A 21,540-nucleotide genomic window follows, 5' to 3' on the forward strand; every position below is an offset into this window, starting at 1 on the left:
TTTGAGCGTGACTCCATTAATTACCTTGTGACGCCGCAAGCCCCAAGGCTACCTCACGATTATAAAGATTGATGCATCCATCATCGCCGTCACGTGTAGCTCCTTTTCCCGCTTGCTTTACCCATAATTAAGTTTGAATGGTGAAAGAACCGTGTCTTCTTGTACCAAATTGTTTGCTTTTCCTTTAGAGGAAAAATGACCGAGAAAAATGGTCGCTCGAAACGCTATTTTCTCGGCCATCGAACCGTACGGGAAAATGGCAAACATTATTTTTCTTTCGCTTCGGGTTTCAGACTAGGTGGCCTGTCGATGATTTTTTTTTCTCTGTTGCGTCGCCGTGAGAATTTTCTTAGTGCTCAATGTTTGTCGTCTGTCCGAATGAGATACGTACGTAACGGGAAAGGCGACGTCATATTTATTCCGAATTGCCCATCTTCAAGCTTGACGAAACGTTAGAGAGCATTCTTATTCTTTATTAGTTTTGAATAAGTCTAGGATATCTCCGCTTTTTCTTTTTACAGTCAATCTAATAGGTTTGGAGAGGGCAGCTTCTAGTGCTTACTTCTCGAACGGTTCGCGAATCTTTACAATACCACTGAATTATTATTATTTTTACAGTGACATCTGTGTATGCGGAGTGAAGCATCGGATAGCTTGCGCGCGTCGTGGGTCCCAGATATCGTGGCACGGTAAGTCACCGAAGAAGCGCGCTGCGAAGGTGGCGTGATGCGACTTTGGGTATCACGTGAGGTGTGGTGATGCAGGTGGCGGGAGTGGAAAGCACAAGACGCCAGGCCTTTCGTCGGGATGGCTCCACCGAGAAATGTTCTTAGTGAAGGTTCTTGTCTTGTGTAATTGCAATACGAACTCGTTCAGGAAAGATCGTAAACATTCCTAAACATCTGAACAGGGTCCGAGTTGCAATGCATTTTGAGCGAATACCAAAGGTTGCACAGCTACTCAGAATTTTTCTGTTGTTGTCGACCTCTGTATGCATTTTACGGAGTCACTGCTATCACTGCTACTGTAGTAAAGGTCAAGTAACGTCCAAGTCAGTCAGATATTCCCGAAGCTATTGTGCAAAGTTTGTCCCGGAGAATACATGGGGTCAGTCTTGGGTAGTAACTGAGTTGCAACAAGTAACTTGTAACGGTGTCCGTCCTTCAATACCCCGTTGCAGTAACGAGCTACTATTCTGGGAAAGCAACTTGCAAAACTCTAAATAGTTACCACTTTTTTGTGAAAGGATCTGTCCACAGTAACTGTAATTAAGTTGCCGTGGTATAGTGCCATATCTTGGCATATGTTCACACGCTCTGCACGACTTTCTCATCGGGAAGATGATACGGGCGCTCCTGTTGAACGACTTCTTAGTGCGGGAAGGGATGTCTTTGGACTGAAACGATAGAGGCTTGTACCTCCGAGAAGCAACTGCTGCTTAAGCCTATCAATCGTGTTGTGTAATTGCTATTGAACAGTACAAGTGCTAAAATAAGAATTTTGATAGTTGCACTTACAGAAATTTCGTTTCTTAAAAATCAGTCAATCAAATAGAGTTTAGTGTTGATCAAACAAAATACATACTGTACATATACAGAAAAAAAGCGACTCTAATTAAGTTACTATTTTCACGAGGTAGCTGTAACTGTAACTTGATTACTATTTTCGCAAGCTAGACTGTAACATGGTTAATTTTTAAAAGATAATGTAAGGGAACTAGCTGCACTGGGCGTCATCTAGTTTGACTAGATGACAGATAATCTAATCACACTGTGCTGGTGGAGCTAGAAGTTTCGATGCGGCATTACTTTCGCCGTTGCTGCGAAGTATCGCATTAATTCTCGTTGATTTTTAAAATACACGTCTGAGCGCTCCGTGTATTTTCGTTCCTCCAGTCTGTATCGTCGTTTTTCTTGACAAGAACACCAGTCCTCAGTGCCGTATGTACTCAATATGTAACTGCACACTTTACGGTAATGTTGTACCCGTTTGGGTTATTGGTGAGGATGTTTCAATTTTGGAGAAAAATTTATTTTGTCCAGAGGCATCCGTGCTTCGGGCCAACACCAATTACAAAAGAAACTGCTTTCTCATGTTATATCCCCTACTGAATGTCACTCAGATCGTGAAGCGAGATCCCTGACACAGCACGTGGTATCACTTTTCTCTGAGCTGCCACGAAAAATGGCGACGCGTGATGAGTAAATTGAAAGAGTTAATTTTTGAGTCCTTCTCATATCCGATTACATAACGGGAGGGAGTGTACTCTATGAAAGCAATATGAAATTCTGCGTTTTGACAGGTTATGTTGATACCCCTCTTCATGAGACGCACTACAGACACTACGGTACCCCAGTCTGATAGCAGGCAGTGCCGTGTATTAAAAGGAAGTCTGGCCATTAGGAGGAGCCTAAAAAAGAGGCTCGCCCCGTCAATCAAACTTGGGAGCACTTCATTGGTTGCCGTTTTCCATGGGGACCGCCATGACACCAGAATTTTCTCCAAAATGGAGGACGGTGCTTGGAACGGCGGAGCGGAGATTTCGTGACAAAACATTTTCACAGACTGCTTCAATTTCATACTGTGAGTAGCCAATATATTCTCATGTACGCATCCGCAAAATCAGCTTCAACTTTCGCACCGCCATCATTATTTACGCGAAAATGAGATGTTTCGTCGCTAACGTTAGGCCTAGCTAAGACCGCGATCCCAAGAAAATAACAAGAATGACGCCCCTGATCCGTAAGATTTTTCATTATATCCGCATCTGCGCGATTTGCATTATATGCTATCCGCATGATACTTGTTACAAATGCAACGGGCATTATCAGCATCGGAAGAAGAACGTGCGTAAGTGTCACTCGCTTAATTTTTAACAAACATCAGTTTGAAAGGACGTGTCTCTTTTCAGCTAGCCTCGTCAGAATGGTGCCGTGACCAGGACCTAAAAGGATAAAAGACTGCAGAGACTACAAGATTGAATGTCGGCATCAATCATTTCGTCGACCCTGGTGAGTTCACGTCATTTACATACACCCGAGGATATATGGATCATGTCGGTCATGGATAAGCTGAAAAGGGATTTTCGCGTTCACAAGCAGCAGTATTAAGGAATGAAATTGTCCAACAGGGAGCTCAGTACATTATGGTGACACAGTCGTGCACAGTGAAGTCGTGGATTGGCTTGTAGCGCACAGCATCAGTTGAAAGTTCATTCCTACCACAACAGCAACAAATAAATCGTGGCTACAAGTGCACCATGGTGGGGCGGATTTTACGAAAGCCTTATAAGGTATTTCAAACAAACACTAAGGAAGGCTTTATCGACCATTTGTTTCCAACAATATCAACCCGAGAACGACTCTCCCATGCACGCAAAGGTAATCGGCAACACTGACCGACTTTCTTTGCGGAAAAACGACTGAAAATAAATTAAATACCACCCACATACCTCGCTCCAATCTGCCAGCAGATCAGCACCGGTAGTAAAAGACATCACCACCGGCGAAGGCTACACGAGGAAGCTGCTTTTTACAGGAAAGACACGCTCGTAAACGCTTGTAAACGTGGCAGCTGTACACGTACAGCAGTGAGGCGTCTCAGATTTACGACGGTTTCGATTTAGTTTGGCCATCTAAGAAAGCTGCCATGCCCTCTCTGAGGAGGGATTGAAGTGGCTCCCCCTGGAGGCTGTGACGGTTGTCGCGGGCCTTTTTTATGGGGCTGTCCTTCGTCGTTATTGATAATGGCGCCCGTATATAGGTCCTTGATCTGTATGAAGAAGGGTTCCTCGTGCTGATACCATATAGGCAACGCCTCCAAGTTGTTATTCAGGGTATACCCGATGGTGGCGAATCTAGGAGCAGCGGAGGCTGATGAAACTTCCCTTCCCTAATTTATGTCCTCTGCGTGTCTTACACTGTACACTGGCAATATAAGTGACGCGAAAGTAAAGGGAAATTAACTTTTTTATTGAGAAGTATGATGTCACACACTCTTTAAAAAAAGGGTGTATTGTAACTCCTTTTGGGGAGTACGCCCTTGCCACATATTTCACTCCCTTTGGAGTGTACAATTACTCTTTCTCACTTCCTGAAGGGAGTGAGGAGACCCCTTTTTGAGAGTAATTGTACACTCAAAAAGGGAGTAATCTATGTGGCAAGGTTACTCCCAAAAAATGTTAAAATACACCCTTTTTTTTAAGAGTGCAGTGTGCGCAATCCCGTGTGCAGCGTCGTTCCTTCAACGTTGCCTTATGTCTTCTCGCCAGAGCGTCCTTGAACGTGAAAAACGAGGGAGGTGCCGTTGCTAGAGGCACCAGCAGCTGACTCGAACCCCACTCGGCTACTGGTAAGACGTACTACCTTTATACCGTGCTAACAACCCCCTCTGTTGAACACCGCAAGCCTCGCTGACAAGCACAAGGATTCTCTTTTATCCGCATAAGTTCCCTCTCCAGTCACAATCGCATTCACACTGACAAGTACAATCCAGACTTCGTTTCATTTACTGACGGTCTTTACTCGCAATGTACAAACGCCATTATTTAAGTACGGACTTCGCAGGAGTAGGCTTCTAAGAAAATGCGCAACTTTTATACTTTGCAATACATTTACACTTAGTAAGTTCCCCTGCTGATCGCAATGTTTCTATAGTTCGAACCCACCCGAGGACGCCAGGGTGCAAGTTGCTTAGACACGCCGCCTTTGCGAAGGACGTTAAATGTACGAGTGCTAAGATTTAGGCGCACGTTAAAGAACTCTCGGGTGAGTAAATATGTGTGGTGTGCGACGTGCGTAATCCACACAACGACCACTGTAGGGTCGCTTATGATCATAATGGACCTTTTTCACATACACGTCGAATCCTAACGTCTCTCCAGCGAACCACGTTCGGAGTGCGTCAAAACAAATCCGCATACTGCGCCATCTAATGAAGACGGAGATAACCCTCTCCGGCGCCTCAAGGCCATGCGCATGCGCACAAGCCGTTGTGAAAAAGGTACATTGTCTCGCGGCGTAAAGACACGTATTATTGTTCTTATACTGCGTACGTATTTTCATCACCCGGGATGGTTTCTCCAGTTATATGCCTCACAGTGATTTATCCAGGCCCCCTACACCCCTCAAACACCCCACAAATGTTCAGTGACACCCCCATAACTTTTTCACCTGTGTACCTCCTACAGGGGGTGCCCTTGCAATTTCAGCTTCAGACGTGTCTGTAATGATATGTTAACTGTAATGACGTAACTATAATAATGGCCCCCTCCTCCAACTTTTTCCAACGCCCCTCCGTGCTTGGGATTGTGGATAAACCACTGATGCCTCATCTTCAATGTTGCAACAACGTCATAATGAGGAGCTGGTCTCGCAACCGGACACTGCGCTTCTAGCATTCCATTTTAGGGGCACGTTTTCAAATTCTAATCGCGCAGTATCAAACTTTTGACGCAATGTCTCCTCCGAAAATAATCACCACGGACGCGCATATATACGCTCGCTTCGCTCACCGGAGACAAAGTTGAACTCGAAACGGAATCTCGACAACGGAGAAGTAACTTTCCACGGCATCGAATTCACTCCCGTTTATAGACACGCAATTCGCCAGAAATGCAACTGCAACTCTAATCCATCTGCGTGCAGTGACGACGAGCAAGTACAGCTCTGTCGCCCCCGCTCGTGTCGTAACAAATAGAATGAACCTCCCGCGAGATTTGCTTCAATCAGTGAGCTCAGTCGTTGAGGAAGCACTTCGTCGAGATGCCATGAGATGTGTTCGGGTCAAACGTACCCTTGTGTCCATATCTCCAGCCGGGATAAGGTTTTTTCTTTTTTTCCAGAGTGTCTGATTAAGAGTGGCCCGCAGTGTCCGAAAATTCGTTGCGTTTCGGAATGGGGAAGAACAAATGGAAAATCTGCTCTGTGGCGTTTTCCTAATGAAATCAGTGAGTGTGGATGCGAAGTACTATCGTTGCCATCCGTTGAAGCTTGAAGCTGAGTACTTGGAAGCCGCCGGAGAAATGTGCGGAATAGGGAGTATTCGGAGTAGGAGGTGCCGCGTTCGAGTCCCGCCACCATAGGCTGTGCTGTCTCAGGTTATCGGCGGCGTTTCTGACAGACATTCCTGACGGATGTCGGCGCAATTTCCCTTGAAGTCAGCCTCAGATGCATACTAACCCCCACTCCTTTCTGTTGTTCATTTGTCCACGTGTGTGCAGCGCTCATAGGCACAGTTGCTTGGCCACTGACAATAGAGAGTTTTATGGCGAATTCGGGTGGTCATTTCTTGGCAACATTTTTTTGCCAGATTCCGAGCAGTCGCTTGGTCAAAGCGAAGCAATCTCGCATGTTCGCGTGGCGCATTCCGAGCGCCCGGAATTTGCCAGCTAGCAGTTTCCCGATCTCAAAACGACCGAGCAGCCGGTTGCCCAACTATATTCGGTGTCGTCACATCCGCACTGCAACGGTGGCGAGTACCCTCATTGGCCCGCACGTCGAAGTTCACGTGGTTTAGCAGACGACGGAACTCGAAGAGGGGCGACCGCGATGCCCCTTTCCGCCAAGTTCTCTTGCCGATGCCGCCAAGTTCTCTTTATGTTTTGCTCGTGCGCAGAACCACAAACGCTATCACGCAAAGGCGATAGCATGCGATGCACTACAACTCACTAATGTCATCGCACAAACCGTTGCCACAGGTTTGTTAGGATTTTCAAAGAAAAGGCTGGCACTCAGTTATTCGTAATGTGATTTTGTACCTGGCGTTTCTCTTGTTGTGTCGTCACCGACAGCACATTAATGTTCGTGCTTTAGGAATCACCCGAGCCACCGGTACAGGTTAAACTCGTTGGATAGGAAATCTGAAATTAGTCCTGAGTGGCCTTAATCTCTAGCCCCCTGTGACGGACACAAAAGTTCACGCTTACGTGAGCGTGAGCTGTGGATGAGCACACAGTTTATCTTATAAGTTTTATTTCGACTTATATCTGAGGCAGGTCATACCGTCACGCTAACCTACGAGACAGGTATCATAACTATAAGCCCCATACTTGTGCTCCAAGCTGATGACAATACACACTCGTTTTTGCAACATTTATCTACCTTATTTCCATCCTTACCCTTAAAAGCACCCTCTGCCATCTATCAGCTTAAAACAGGCGCAACCACCTGACGATGCCCGTAAATGCAATCTGTTTTCCATCCCTTTCCGCCTTAGACCAGCATAACCTGACAGATGAACCTGTAGCGCGGAATCTGTACGATATTTCCTGGCGAACAGCATTCTTAGCAAAGACAAAGCGACGGGTCTCAAGGCGCAGCAGAAATGGACCTGGGCCGACTTATATGGATGGTGATAGGGCGTTAAGAAGATCGTATTATACGGACCCAAATAAGTATGCTTCCTGGAAAGGCAGGAAGCTGATCAATATAGATGACACTGTCGGGAGTTGAGATGTCAGTACAGGAGGGGACAAAGAAGTCGATGTTTCGAGCTGCTCGAAGAAAATGTGTGCGCCACGGATGTTTCTTTGAGAGGAAAGGTGTCGTTGATAAATAGGATGTTGAGGATAATGCTGTCGAGGTGGTCGAACGTTATTATCGCTTTCTAACGTGCGCTCTTCTTGAATGCTTGTATAGTTGATAAGTCTGTTATATTCCTCGCACTGCTTTTCATATAGAGGATCACTTGTGGTTGCTTTGAGCAAACTGTGATATTGTGGTTGTACAAGACCGTAAAACGCGTGTTTTTTTTTTTCCATTCCGTGTTAGCACCGCGAAGCAACTGTGCCTATAAGCAGTGTATAGACGTGAGGATTAACATTAGGCATGTGCGAATAAACCCAAGCGAATACGAAGCGAACAGACACATAGCAACAGTAAATACGAAACGAATAGTTATGGAACCGAACTGAATACGTTTTCAGCATTATGCGTAGCATATATCGGATATACACACATATACAATACGTATGAGAGATGTGTACGTACGGATCGGGATACGAAGCAGATTTCAGTTCTCCATTCTCAGTAGCTTTCGGGAAATGGAGTGCAGTTTCGGAGCTGGAGTACACAATTCTTAGGTCCAGTACCCTCAAAGTTTGCCCTTATTAGCGTGTGTCCTGGGCCGCGGGGAGGTGTGTCGACATCCGTCTGGAAATTCGCCCGGTGGTGAGATTCGAAGCTTACACCTCCCATGCATGCAGTCTTCAGCATGGCCTTGGAGCTACTAACGACGAGCTGATCTGTATACACTCGGCCTCGTCGCTGCTATAAAATCCAATAACGGTGATCGTAGGTGAGAGAGCCACTTGGTTAGTACTCCCTCTAGAAATCCCTCAAGTCCTTCAGAGAACAGGTTAGCGTGAATAAGTGATGTTGACGTCACTCTGTGACGAAACAGAGTAAGCGCAAGTACGTAGCGCCGCACCGTGCTCCTAGGAGACGAATTTTCGAAAGTCGAGAGTGAAAATGTGGCTGGTGCTACGTAACACAGATCTGACGGCGTCACTCCGGGAGATTGGGCCGCGCCTCCAATTGCGGTGTGACATGACACTTCTCGGCGAAAATAATTTGCGTTATGGCTTCGGATGAACTACAACTTTATTTTAATGATGAAGATTGGGTGGTTTCATCGTCGTGGCGGTAATGTTGGGAAATATAATAATCAGTACCACCTCACAGTGAGGACCGAAGTCCTACGGTGTCCAAAGTATTTAGAAGTGTTTTTAGGGGGGGAGGGGAGATTTATTAGAACAGAGGGGGAAAAAATTCAAATTTGGAGCAGATTTACACGTAAGGTGAGTCAGCCTATTTGTGTAGTGACATGCTGCACATGCCGCAGGGTAGGACTGCGGGTAATTTCGACCATCTGGGCTGCTTTTGACGTGCGCCAGAAATAAACAACAATAAATGACGAAAAAGTGATGATGACAGACGGAGAGAGAAGAAAAGAAGGAAAGGTAAGCTAAGCGGTATGTCAGCTTGCTATTCCGCAAAAATAAATAAATAAAATAAGTAAAGAGCGTTGGTGGGCTGGATTTAACCGTGGACTGAGGAAATATATAGAGTCTCAGATGAACGGCAATTTTGAAGTAGCCAAGCAATGCTAAGCAAGCTAAGCAAGCATAGCTGCAGTTGCTTCATTGCGTTAAAGCGGATAAGAAAAAAAGTCGCCTTAACAAGGAGACCCTGGGCATATTCATGCGTGTACATACTGGGCGTTCGAAAACCGCCGTACACTCGAGACATCCGTGTCTTTCTCTCTAAAATTGTCGACGGGACGACTGGGAAAGATGCATTACCTTGGAAGTAAGTCTCCGCGAGGGGCATTTCAAGTATTGCCCATACTTTCGATTACCTTCGATCCATTTGTGCATCTCTTCTGTATCTATTTGTAGAATGTTTTCCGCTAGGACATTTTATTCCTTGTGCATCCCTAAAGAAAGGGAAAACGTTATTTGAGCTATGTTATCTGTCAGGAAGCTGGGGGGGGGGGGGATAGAAGTTTCGGATGATAGCTGCTGTTGCGTGTCTTCTTTGTTCAGCTGAGAGGATGGAAGAGGTTTAGCAAAGAAGCTACGGAGGGGATAGGGTTTCCTGTGCAGTCGAGTCAAGACGTCTTCTGCACTTCGCGAAGTGAAGTTTCGATCGAGAATGCTAAGTGCTACTTTGGGTCCACGAGCGCTATGTTTAGGCTTGACGCTTGTGTTTTGCTTGGTGGGAGGTCTCCGTGAAAAAGGGTTTCGACACTTTGCCCACAGCCGTATCATCGATGTGAATACGCGCATTTCCAAGTTTTACAACGAAGGGGTAATAGACGTAGGGTAGAAAATTGCCACCGCGAATAGCTGAACACATCTCCGCCAGTGAGGCGACCACAGGGGAGATTACGTGCTCTCTCGTCTAACGTCAGAGCCCGAACGGTCTCTATATATCCCAGATAAATCTCAGTAAGTATAACCGTCCAGCGTGTACACAGTTCCTCGCCGGGCTATCACTAGTTTTTAAGCTTCTTTAAGGACAAAGACGTAGATGCGGCATCTGCTGCTCGCCAGTCGTATAGCTCCAAAGCCATTTTGAAGACTGGGAGGTGATGCGTTCGAATCCTACCACCGGATGTACTACCCGAGTCGGACCAGGCGGGATGCAACCTCCCACACCTTCCTGTTCTCCGTCTGCCCACGTCTGTAGGGCACTCATGACCACAGTCGATTCGGGGCGCTAACAAGGAATAAAGAGAAGTGTAAGAATCGCGGAGAATTTTGTGAGCCTCGGAATTGTAACTAACAGCGAAAAGGATTTCCACCAGAGTTCGAGGTAACTCGTTACTGTAACTAAGTTCCTTTTTTTTTTGGTAACTTGTAACTTAACTCGGTACCTTTGCGCCATGGTAACTTTCAGAGGAACTGGTTTCGTTTTCAGGTAACGTTGCCAAAGTAACTTAAAGCTAAGTTACTTAGAATTCGCTTTTCACTCACGTCCACTTATTTTCTTGCTTTCTCTCTGGTTCTGTCATGGCATTTTATGCCACAGAACGTGATATTCAATCAATGACAGTATTCTATTCAGGAAGTAAGAACCGCTGCCATTGAAATGAAGCTGAACCATTGTGCGCCCACAGGGTGCAAAGCGTTCGAATTGTTGGACATAAACGAAAACGATCTAAGCCTGTTGTACCTGTGTAGTGCTATTTTGTGTCCGAAGTAACTTCGAAGTAACTCGTCCTTTTTTTTAAATAACTCCTTAACTGCGAGTTACATTTCAGGCTGAAGAAACTACTTTTCGCACGGTAACTTCTCAATCTATGGCCTCCGCACAGCTACGGTTTTCCGTGGGGCGTAGTCGACGAATATAGCCTAAAAAGTGTGTTTCAGCGAGTAGCGTAATACGCCCGATGTACTCTTTGTCTAGGTGGAACTTTCGTCTATGTTTTCGTCTCGTACAACACAGGTCTGTCATCGTGTACTGAAAAGAGACTAATGTGAGTTTGCTGTTCCACGAAGAGCCATATTCGAAAGCTCTAATGTCGCACACACCGAAAGATCGCATCCGTTTGACATCTGACTTTCGTTATGGAACCTTCGGGAAAAAGAAGTAAACCTTCACTCCAAATAGACGACGCAGTGTTTACCCGCTGGACGGTGCGTTTTCGATATTGAAACTCTGGATACACGTACGTCAGAATGTAGCCAGGGGAAAAAAAATGAACAAAGAAGGTAAAAAAAGGCAAAAGTGGAATGTTTATTTGAACTGGTGTAAACAAGCGGGACTTGTATCCTTCGCAAGAATGCCTCGGGGGTTCTTTGTACTGCAGACTTCTGCGATGTCAGTGTCAGTAGGGGGTTTCCATTTTGAGACCGTGTTAACGCCGCGAAGCAACTGTGACTATGAACGGCGTACAGATGTAAACAGATGGGAACGGGACAGCAGGAGCAGAGAAAAGAGTAGTTAGGTATATGCGTCTTGGGCCAGCCGTGAGAAAAAGAAATCGCACATAAGCCGCGGCTAATACGCGTCAAATTACGGTTATTAGAAATAAAATCGTAATCAGTATTTATAGTCATTTCTTATAATTGTGCACTAACGATGCGCGCAATGAGTGTTATAGGCTTATAGCGTAGTGCTTTAAAGCATACACGTTCCAATCCAATCCAAATCCAATCAAATCCTGTTATTGATGCGTTGCTTCAGCTAGTTTGCTTGACACGGTTGTGTCAACACCACCTATAGATAGAGAAAGCCTGCTCACTCGTTGACGTGACGTAACAACTAAGAGTCAGTCAATCAGGATTGTGTTTTGAATGGCCGTAGCGTACTAAATGCGAAAAACCTCAAAGTAAAGCGCATAGCTTCTCAAAAGCGTGTCGCACTTTTTGTCTACAGATTTAAGTACGCAGTTCAAAGTTAGGTGCAATCATTTGCGAGTTCTTGTATTCGCAGAACGGCGAATCGCAGCAGTAGCGGACGAATTCTGACTTTAGATGTCCACGTAGCGAAGGAGGGAGAGGAGGCAATAAGCAGGCCTTCTGTATCAAGGTGGCGTTGGTTCTGTTCTTTCATTCAACTCGCGTGTCGGAGTCGTGACGCATGAGCGTCATCGTTCGTACGTCATCGACTCCATCGACCCGCCCACCAAGAGTCGACTCTCTCGACTCTTGAGTTGATCGAGTCCAAGAACCGAACACAACCTTATATGTAAAATTACGTGCAACCAACCAGGAAAAGGAGACGTTAGATAACCAACAGGACAACCGTTTATATATAAGGCATCTTTACTCTTTGGCGTATGGACAGCGGTCGAAAGTGAGCTTGCTCCTGCTGTCCCGATGTGTGTCGACTTTATCCGCGCTCTAATATAGTGATTATGGGAATATGACCGGCTTCTTAGAGGATATGTGGGAACGCATCATGTTATGAAGGATTGTATTCCTTGTAAGCAATACAATGATAACAGGAATTAACCGCCTGATTTACGTCTTGCTTTTCTTTTTTTTTTTTTGCTTTTCGTCTGGTAAGACAGAGATGCGAACGAAGGCTGCTTTTACCTGACCCCGTTGCAGAGGGCGCCCTTTAACGAGCCATGTTAACGTCCAAACCGAAGAAAGATGGAACGCGTCAGCAGTTTGAATACCGCTGACGTTTCACTTTAAAAGGGAAGAAGAAAACTTGAGAAAACAACTTGCGAAAAAGAATGCTAACGAGCTTTCTCACCGAGAAATTCACGACGCTTCGGAAGACGAACAGCTCGCAGTGACATCGAGGTGAGAAACAATTTCCACTCGTTAACTCAATTAAGGCAGCCCAAGAAACAATTAAACTCTAATTACAGGGGCAATTCCAGGTCAAAGAAAAATAAACAGCGATGAAAGCTATCGAGAAACGTTTTCCTCGATTACCAGCCTTGATGGGGGAATTAAACTGGCCTCTCTCGCGAGCACGTTTTGCTCAATTGCGTTGGATCGAGATGACTATGGAATGCTATCGTTGAGCCGCATATTAGATAAATACTTAAGTATAGCGATCCCCATTTTTTTAAATATTGTTGTAAGCATTGCATACTGTAACTCTGTACTGTACATCACAACGCGCTCATCTATGTAAATGCGGCTTAAATTGGCAGAAGCGTGCAAAGAATATTACGCTCTTATGATTTATCAGTATCGGAAGAGAGAGATATTGAGTAGAGAGAAAGAGGGTTTAACGTGTCCCGGGTGAATACCTGATACGGAAGCACATGGGATAAGAAGGGACACTAAATCATCCTGACGAAGGGCTATCGGGAGCCGTTTTAGCTTCAGTGGCAAACGCTATATGGGCGCCGTATTTCAAAGAAATAATCGTAAGATCCTTTCTCTGTTCCTCGCCTTGGTGAGAGGTATGAGAACATAACCATAGAGGAGCGTGAATGTCCCTTCATTAATTTTTTCGATTTTAGTTGCGGCTGATTGTGCAACAGATAGCGTGCGCTCTTGCCCAACATCGGTGATCGTAGCTGACCTCTAGTGCGCGCGCAAGACGCCTTTGATTTGTCCACCGTATACAAGCCTCGCGACTGCAAGCGAATACGCGAAGCGCTTTCACTAAATCACAATTATTCAAGATTGGCTCTCTAGACAACGCAAACTGCATACATTGAAACTATCGAACATATCCTACTGGATTTCTGTGCATATGCTGCGGTGCGGGAGAAATCATTGCAGGAATTGTACGGTGGATGGTGTCCTACATCGCAGAGGCGCTTTCACGGAAAGGTACTCCAAAATTCGCAGCCTCGTCTGCTTTCTCCAGGAATCGGGCCCCGCTCAAAGGCTATGAGTGCTGCTCGGACTTCTCATCGACTCTGGCAGTGACTGCCCATAGATCGTAACTTTCGGCCGTCATCATTCCTTCATCTGTTATCACATCCTCTCATCTCATCCTGGCTATACAGTCGTGAAGCAGCCCACATTCGTGAGGCCAACAACGGCAAGCCGGTTTACGCCATCACCACCACGCAAGCGAATACGCTACACTGTTAAAATAGAACTTCACCACATAGCACTCTCCTAACCAACCGTCGCTCCGAATGATATCATTTTGTGTCCTTATTTGCAGAAAATGGGAGGAGGCGCCGATCTGGGACACATTATGGTTGTCCCAGACAGGCTCCTCCTCCTGTTTTGAACGAATCATGGCACAGAATGATATCATTCGGTATGGTGGTTGGCTAGGAGCGTCACCACCTTTCACCGTCACCACCACCACCACCATCTGTTTTAACAGCAGCCGGTTTTCGTCGTCACCACCACCACCTCTATTTTAACAGTGTGCGACGGTACATCTCTGAGCATGAGAAGAAGAAAAGGTTGGTTGCTGGGAAAGGGCTCGTCGTTGTCGGCCTCACAGACGTGGGCAACGTCACGACTGACGCCCTGGGGGAATGTGCGTCCTGGGCCGACTTCTAAGGGAACCGTGCCAACATCTGTCTGAAAGCGTCTTGTGATATTCATAATTGTCACAAAAAAGGCGTAGGCCTCCGGTTTTCAACAAATCAGGGCAGATAACGATATCATTCCATGTGATGGTTGAGCGTGTTATTCGGTGAAGTTCATCATTAAGAACGTATGGGAGATGATTATCAGTGACGAAAATTGCGAGAAAAAGCACTGCAAGCCTGCTGTCCGGCATCAGCTCCATCTCACCATCATCTCTTTAGGTGTGTGTGTGCGTGTGTGTGTAAATAAGGAGATAACTGCGGTTCTCAAAGAAGACAGTGCCAAACAGCGCGCTCACATTCTCGCTATTTCTATCGCGTCAGTGATAAGCTTCTCCCGCTCTGCAGCCAATCAAATCTTCCCCCTGAAGTCGAAATCTGTCCCGTGACTTTAAGAACGCTCCAGATCGACCCTATAAATAAGGAAGCGCGCTTTCAATCGCAGTCGACGCCGCTTTCCGTTCGCTATTTTGGGAGGGCGAGTTGAGAAAAGTGTTTTCTTTATTCGTCCGCCTTAATGACAGACGCGATCGTCTGTTGTGGTCCATGCAGAGTTGCCGCCATATGACTACAGAGTGCGCAGCTGGAGATGATGGCCGGTGGCGATACACAGTTGCCGGCCTTCGTTATCTCCGCCCTTCTCCTTGCAGCTGGCGAAAAGTGAGGTCTACCGATCCTGCCTATTGGTTCGCTGCGTTCTCTTAATAAAACACGACGTATTATCGAAAACTTTCCGCGCTTACTTCTTAAAATTGAAGCTCTTAGAGACGGGGGGATCATGGCAGGATCGGCTAACCGTTGCTGACCACACAGGAATGGGCGTCGTCACGACTATAAAAAAAAAAAATAAAATAAAATAAAATAAAGGAATAAAAATAAATCAATCAATCAATAAAATGAACTTTACCGCTTAGCACGCTCCTAGCCAACCGTCATCTCGAATGGCGTCGTTTGATGGTCTCTCTCCTCTGATTTGTTGGAAACGGGAGGCGTACGCCATTTTTGGGACAATTATGAACAGCATAAGTGTCACAAAAAAAGGGGTTGGTTAGCAGCGTGCTATACGGTGATGTTCATTTCTAAGAGAGCAGGTGCATGCTATGCGGTGAAGTTCATTTCTAAGAGTGTACCTTATCTGCGATTGACCTTAATAGACAGCTTATGAGAACATCGGGCACAGCGTCGCTTTGATCAGTAGGAGAACCGTAGAAAGGAAGTCTCTAAATTGTTTCCATCCCTCCTCTCTCTACTCACAGTTCATTAGGTTCCAAAGTCTGGATGCAAAGAACGTTGGGAATTTCCTGACGTCGTCTGTATTATTTAAAGTTGTCACATTGTGAACTCATGCAGCGACAACAAATCCCCTGTGACACTATCTCGATCACTCTTTGATGTTGTCGAGGACACAGAGCACATCCTCCTCAGCTCCTCCAAGTATGCCGAAGGTCGTAGGATACCAGAAGCAAGTCTGCTCGCCTGGTAGGGTTGCCACCTTTCGTAGTGAAAAATACCGGATGAGGGAGAGGAGGTGGAATAGAGGGAAAGGAGGAAATGTTCGCGGGAAAGGGAAAGTGGGTGAAGGGTGGAGAGTATACAGAGAGAGAGAAAGAAAGAACGAGCGTACTCGCTCAAGACAACAATGATAATAATAATAATGAATAACTAAGAAAACGACTGGTGACTACGGAGTTAAGTGTGCTCCAGATTTATTCAAGCTGTAGTGGAATGTTGAAAGGAAAACCCCGTAAAAGCCCCTATGAAAGGTGTTGAGCCACAAATACCGGCAAAAGGCTGCCGGCATCACCTTCCTACCGGCAGAGCGAGCAAATAACCTGCCGTGCCGGTATAATACCGGCCTGGTGGCAACCCTATCGCCTGGACGCCGGGCCATTTGACCTTGTAAAGCTCCTGGGTCCTCAATCATTCAGTCATCAAGCGACTGCATTGAAAGCGCTCTTACGTTTCCTTGAAGAGACGCATCTGATTGACATTTTGTCACACTTTCTGGTCCGTCGTTTGTGACAAGTGTTCCCACTAGTTCGGGATATTTGTCTCCCGCCCCTCAACTACTGGGTTTTCTCCCTTTTGTTTTTCCAACTAACTGCGGCTAGATGGTCTGGGGCAGCCAGTCTGACTTTATCGTGACTTAAATCCTCATCTTCTCTTCTTCTTCTTCTTCTTCTATTACATCATATCACATCGACCTCTCGTACTGTGTTGAAGAGTCACATCTCGAGCTTCACCTCATAGTGTCGTTTTCTTTTCCGTAAATCGGCCGAATTAAGCGAAGTAATCGGCTATCTCCGGCGAGACCATAAACTTCGTGTTTCTGTTCTCTCCTAGACTCACAGGGAGCCTATTTCACGTTTTCCTCTACTTTTCTTCTACTTTCACGAGGGTATGTCGCCTTTGAAGAAGGAAAATGTACTCATCGTAAACGAATCACGGACTCTTGCCCCCGTTGAGTAGCACAGCGTGTGCTTTTTTTTTCTCCCGACGCAAACAAATTGCACAGCGATCACGCCCTCTTAATGCAGCTTGGTGGACGTTTTAAGGGGAAAAAATAAATAAATAAAAAAGAAACTGAAAGAAACAAGTGTCCCATGAACCGTTCGTGAAGGAGCGTTGAACTGTTGGAGAATATGAAGCAAATCCAGCATGGAGCTACACGGGAAAGGCAGTTCCCGCTTCGACGGCAAACATGGACGTTTATCTTCTAAATGACTCTTTTCCCTTCGACCGCAGTTGCCTTTTTCGCCAACGGGATTAAGATTACGGAAAATTGAGAGGCTCTAGAGAAAAATAGTCGGGGCTGTAAGCGGGGGTAGATGTCGTTAGGTTTTCTTCTTCTTCCGTCTTCCGCGCGGTTTGCTCCGTGTTCTCGGGAAATGAGCGAGGAGTCTGACTCTGTTGCATAAACGATGGGGCGATTCGGTTTGTACCCATGCGGAGCAACTTTTACTGGTTTAATTTAGAAGGGCGCTCGGTCGACCCACACGGTGTGTATTTCACTGCATGAAAGGTACTGCGTAAATTTTCACGCGCGGGACGCATTTTTCGTGCGTAGAACACCGCGTCAAAATGGATAAATGAAGCACGACTTACTGCTCTGTTAAACTGTCCCGTCTATACCGAGTGACAACATTGGTCTCTCGATTTTCGCGGAGTGACAGGTTTACGCGACCATGTATAGCTTGCTCTACAAAGCCGGGCATTGCGTGTTATGCACGCGGCAGCGTTTTACCTCATGCTGCAATACGCACGATGGGATACCAGCCCCAAGACACACAAACACAATACAAGAAACACAGTGTAACTATGGCAACTTAATTCAGGGGGTTGCTTTGGAGGTTCAACCCCCCCCCCCTCGAAATCGTACCTTTGGTAGTACATTTGGGAGAGGGGAACGATGGGGAAACTACCCCATATAAAGTCGGCGTATAATATCCCCCCCCTTTCTTGAAATCTGTTTTGGCTACCATCCTGGCTCAATCCTGGCTCAATCCTCCAGGGAGTGCAATTCGCACTACTGTGCCTCGTGTCCGTGCGCAGTGTAAATATTGTAAAATTGTAAAAAAAAAGTCGTCTCGTTTGAAAAAAAGAAGAAAGAAAAAGTCCCCGTGGCCTAGTGGCTATACGATGATGGCATTCCACCCCGAGGCTACACTCTCAGAAAAAAGGGGTATAGTCGTTACACCTTTTGGGGGGTAACTGCACTCTAAGAAAAAAGGGTGTGAAAAGGTGGTAACTTCTATAGCTACCACCTAGGTCAACATAGCGCCTGATAAAGGGTGTAAAATGGTGGCTAAAGCATTTATCATATATTCAAATTCCTACAAAAAGGCGTACGCTTCCTCGCTCACCGAATCAGAGGCCGTAACCCTATCATTCGTAGGTAGCAGGTAGAACTTTGCAACCTTTTCGGCACAACATATGCGACAACTACTACAGAGTCTTCTAAACGGTGTAACTGTTCCACCCTTTTTTCTAAGAGCGTGGCCTGCTACATATGTTGTGCCGAAAATGTTGGAAAGTTACACACCCGGTTACGGGCGCAAAATTACACCCCTATGTAAGGGTGCAACATTACCACATGCAGCAGGTAACTGTGCCACCTATAGAAGGGTGTGATAATAATAATAATTCGGGGCTTTACGTCGCGGGACAACAATGGCGTCGATGATGTGAAGCGGTATAACGTGTCGTTTGAAGAAGGGCGGTCTGCCTACCAGAAAGGGCAGTAAGGTGCCCTAAAAAGCAGAAAAAGAGATGCAAACGAAGTAAAGAAAGTGGAAAGGCAGAAACGCGTCATGGGAAAAAAAGAAAGAAAAAGAAGAGAAATCAAGCACGCTTCGCCATGTGTTCCATTTTGCCTTTCCTTCTGCCTATGCAGCAACACTTTGGCAGATGCTTCGCATTTGGAAGTACTACGATCATTTTCCCAACGCAAAGTGGTCTGCCTGGCCATTTGCAATGCATCCACGGAGCCCGCACCGTATGAGCGCATTCAGATTTAAAATGGCCCGCTCTAGTTTCAACATATTCTCTCTCTTTTTTTCTCTCTTTTTCGATCTCCACTGTATCCGAGCGTTGCTTATGCGTCTAAGTTGATGGCCGCTCGTAACACGACTTCTTAACAGCAGTTTAAGCTTTACGGAGGAGAATAGAGTGTAGGGTGGGAGAAAAACGCCCATCCTTGATGCGAAGAATGTTTTGGAATGCGCTTCGTTCGCCACAAAGTGCCCGTCCCATCAGCTTGTGGGATGCATCGCTTGGATTCCAGCGAAGAGAAAAGGGCGTTAAAGGTTCAGCGCGGATGCATGGACTGTCCAAGTGCCCTCATCCGATTATATATCGTGAGTCGGCTTCATCCAGGGAGCACTTATCATAGTTGTCAAACGAAATGTATTTAAGATAAGTATTTAAAAGGATTGAAACGTTCAAATAATTTATTTTACTAAAAAACGAGCTTTCTGACGGACTCCGTCCTTCACCAGGTGCGATGCAATTGACAGGTGGTACAGGTGGTACGGAAGCGTCAATAGACGACACATCTCTTAGGTAGTAACTAAGTTACAAGTAACTAGTTACGATAGCTAGTTACTTTTCCGCAAAAGTAACTCGTAACTGTAACTAGTCTGCACTTTCGGTTAAAATAACAGCAAAACGTAAATGCAAGTACGTTACTCATGTATACGGCAACGTTTTCCACGCGTCATTTTTGTGGACACTTCAAATACACTGCCGTTTTTTCCAATTAAGAATTCCACGGATTTCCAGGACGGCCTTAGACTAGCTCACACCGTGCTGTAGGGCCCGTGGGATATCCCGTTTGGAATTGGTATTGGAAATGGAAATGAAAGAAAAATATGGAGATGTTAGTCACGACCCAGTTAGGACTGGCTACTCCAAAACGCGTTTGTGGGTGGAACAATAGAGCCAGAAAAAAAGAGAAAAACAAACAAACAAACAAACAGGAAAGAAGTAGAGTGGGTCAAGCAGAAGAAAGCATAAAGGAAAAAGGGGAAAAGGAAAGGGGGAGGGGTTAAGCACCGAAAACACTCACTGGGTCATATCCTGTTTATAACACGGTATATTAATATTGCCTTGAGTTTGAGGGAAAACACAGGGCGAGAAGAACACACGACAGACACACAGACTCTGTCGTGTGTTCTTCTCTTCCCGTGGTTTCCCTCAAACTCAAGGCAATGTTAACATCAAGTCAGCACTAGCTAGCTTGCCTGCTCTTGTTATGTTCATCGGTATAAGCATGCTTGGTTAGTACAAGTTTTGGAGTGTTGCAATTATTCGGATTAAAAGGTAATTGTAAAGTAACTAGGTTACTTTACGTGGTAACTGTAGCTCCAACTATAGTTACATTTCAAATCGAGTAACTGTAACTCAGTTACTAGTTGTACTGTAATTTATAGTTACTTTTTTTAGTAATTTGCGCATGGCTGCTCCTAATATTTTGTTCTTAAACCTTTGACGGAGGACTTGGAAGATTCCTAATGGCATTTTCCTGTTTTCAGAAAGCATCTCCTCGACTTCCGACACTGCACAACGTTGTTGATCCGTAGCGAAGTGTTCGGCCAATAACGGACGTAAGAAAAAGAAAGGACGATTTGCTGCAGCTTGTCATCGAGAAAGTAAGTGCCCGAAAAAGAAGCTCCCCCATGGAGATTTCTATCGGAAAGTGCGTTTGCCAAAGCGATCATCTGGAACGTTTTAAAACGCTCTTGGTAAAGAAGACGTTGTGACGGTGAAAGTTAAGGCATCACCATTCATCTTCACGTCTTCCGTTTTTTCTTTATCGGAGCTTTTCGTCGTTTTCTTTTTGAGAAATGTCGTCTATCCATCGGAATGATCTTGTAGTTGTTATGTTGTAAAGCGCGGAATTAATGCAAAATGGCAATAATTATGGGGAAGTGTGTTTGGAGATCACTTAAATGACGCCGCGCAGATCCTGACGTCAACGGCTTGCCTAGGTACCGATAAGACATTAGGGGAACTCGATATAAACGCGAGCTTGCGATAAAATTTAGCAAAACTCCTGTGTGGCGTAAACAGAAAGGAAGAAAAGATTTTCTGGGATCACTCAACAGTGACGTCACACGACTGCTATGACGTCGTTGTTCCTGACACCGCGGGCTTACCTTCCTGACATCAAGCTTGAGCATGATAGCATGTCGAGGCAAAGGACAATGCAATAGGGAAGGACCAAGAAAACACAAAACCCGGAAGAAGAACAGTCTCTGTTCGAAATATCGACGGTTCTCATCCTGAGGCTCTTCTCTTAAAACTTCAGTGTTTCACGCCCCCTTGCGTAATAGTACTACGTTTTCGTCAACTGCCATTCTTTAATAGAGACAAATCTAGGTCATACGGCCCGTATCGAAATAAGGCTAATAAAAGCTTAACTCTATCTGCACATAGCGACGATGTTTCCTCCTTTCTTTTTCTTACGATCAGTCTATTTTAATTGTTTGCCACGACAGATTTGCGCGTAGAAGTTCAAAGGCAGCTCGGTAACCGTTCGAACGAAACAAAGTATAAAGATTTGAACTA

At 45.6% G+C, this 21,540-nt stretch overlaps 1 protein-coding gene and 1 long non-coding RNA gene across 5 annotated transcripts in view; one reads left to right on the plus strand and one right to left on the minus strand.

Moving 5' to 3' along the window:
• The window catches only part of LOC135395351 (delta-sarcoglycan-like), a 71,598-nt gene that overhangs the window by 21,851 nt on the left and 28,207 nt on the right, over positions 1-21,540 (minus strand). Inside the window, exon 1 of one of the 3 annotated variants that reach the window (XM_064626589.1) lies at positions 7,989-8,233. The exons of 1 other annotated variant lie outside the window; for it this stretch is intronic. The gene's annotated coding sequence lies outside the window, so the exon portion shown is untranslated. Of the gene's footprint in view, positions 1-3,451; positions 3,581-7,988; positions 8,234-21,540 lie in introns of those variants that run through there. One more of the 3 variants, XM_064626588.1, reaches the window with a different exon arrangement.
• LOC135395352 (uncharacterized) overlaps positions 1-21,540 on the plus strand; it is a 69,959-nt gene that overhangs the window by 4,399 nt on the left and 44,020 nt on the right. For both annotated transcript variants that reach the window (XR_010423032.1, XR_010423033.1), the window contains exons 5-8: positions 619-689; positions 2,912-3,011; positions 4,271-4,350; positions 20,505-20,621. This is a non-coding gene — a long non-coding RNA (uncharacterized LOC135395352). The remainder of the gene's footprint in view (positions 1-618; positions 690-2,911; positions 3,012-4,270; positions 4,351-20,504; positions 20,622-21,540) is intronic.

This window comes from Ornithodoros turicata, chromosome 5, assembly GCF_037126465.1.
Source record: "Ornithodoros turicata isolate Travis chromosome 5, ASM3712646v1, whole genome shotgun sequence".
Taxonomy (NCBI): Eukaryota; Metazoa; Arthropoda; class Arachnida; order Ixodida; family Argasidae; genus Ornithodoros; species Ornithodoros turicata.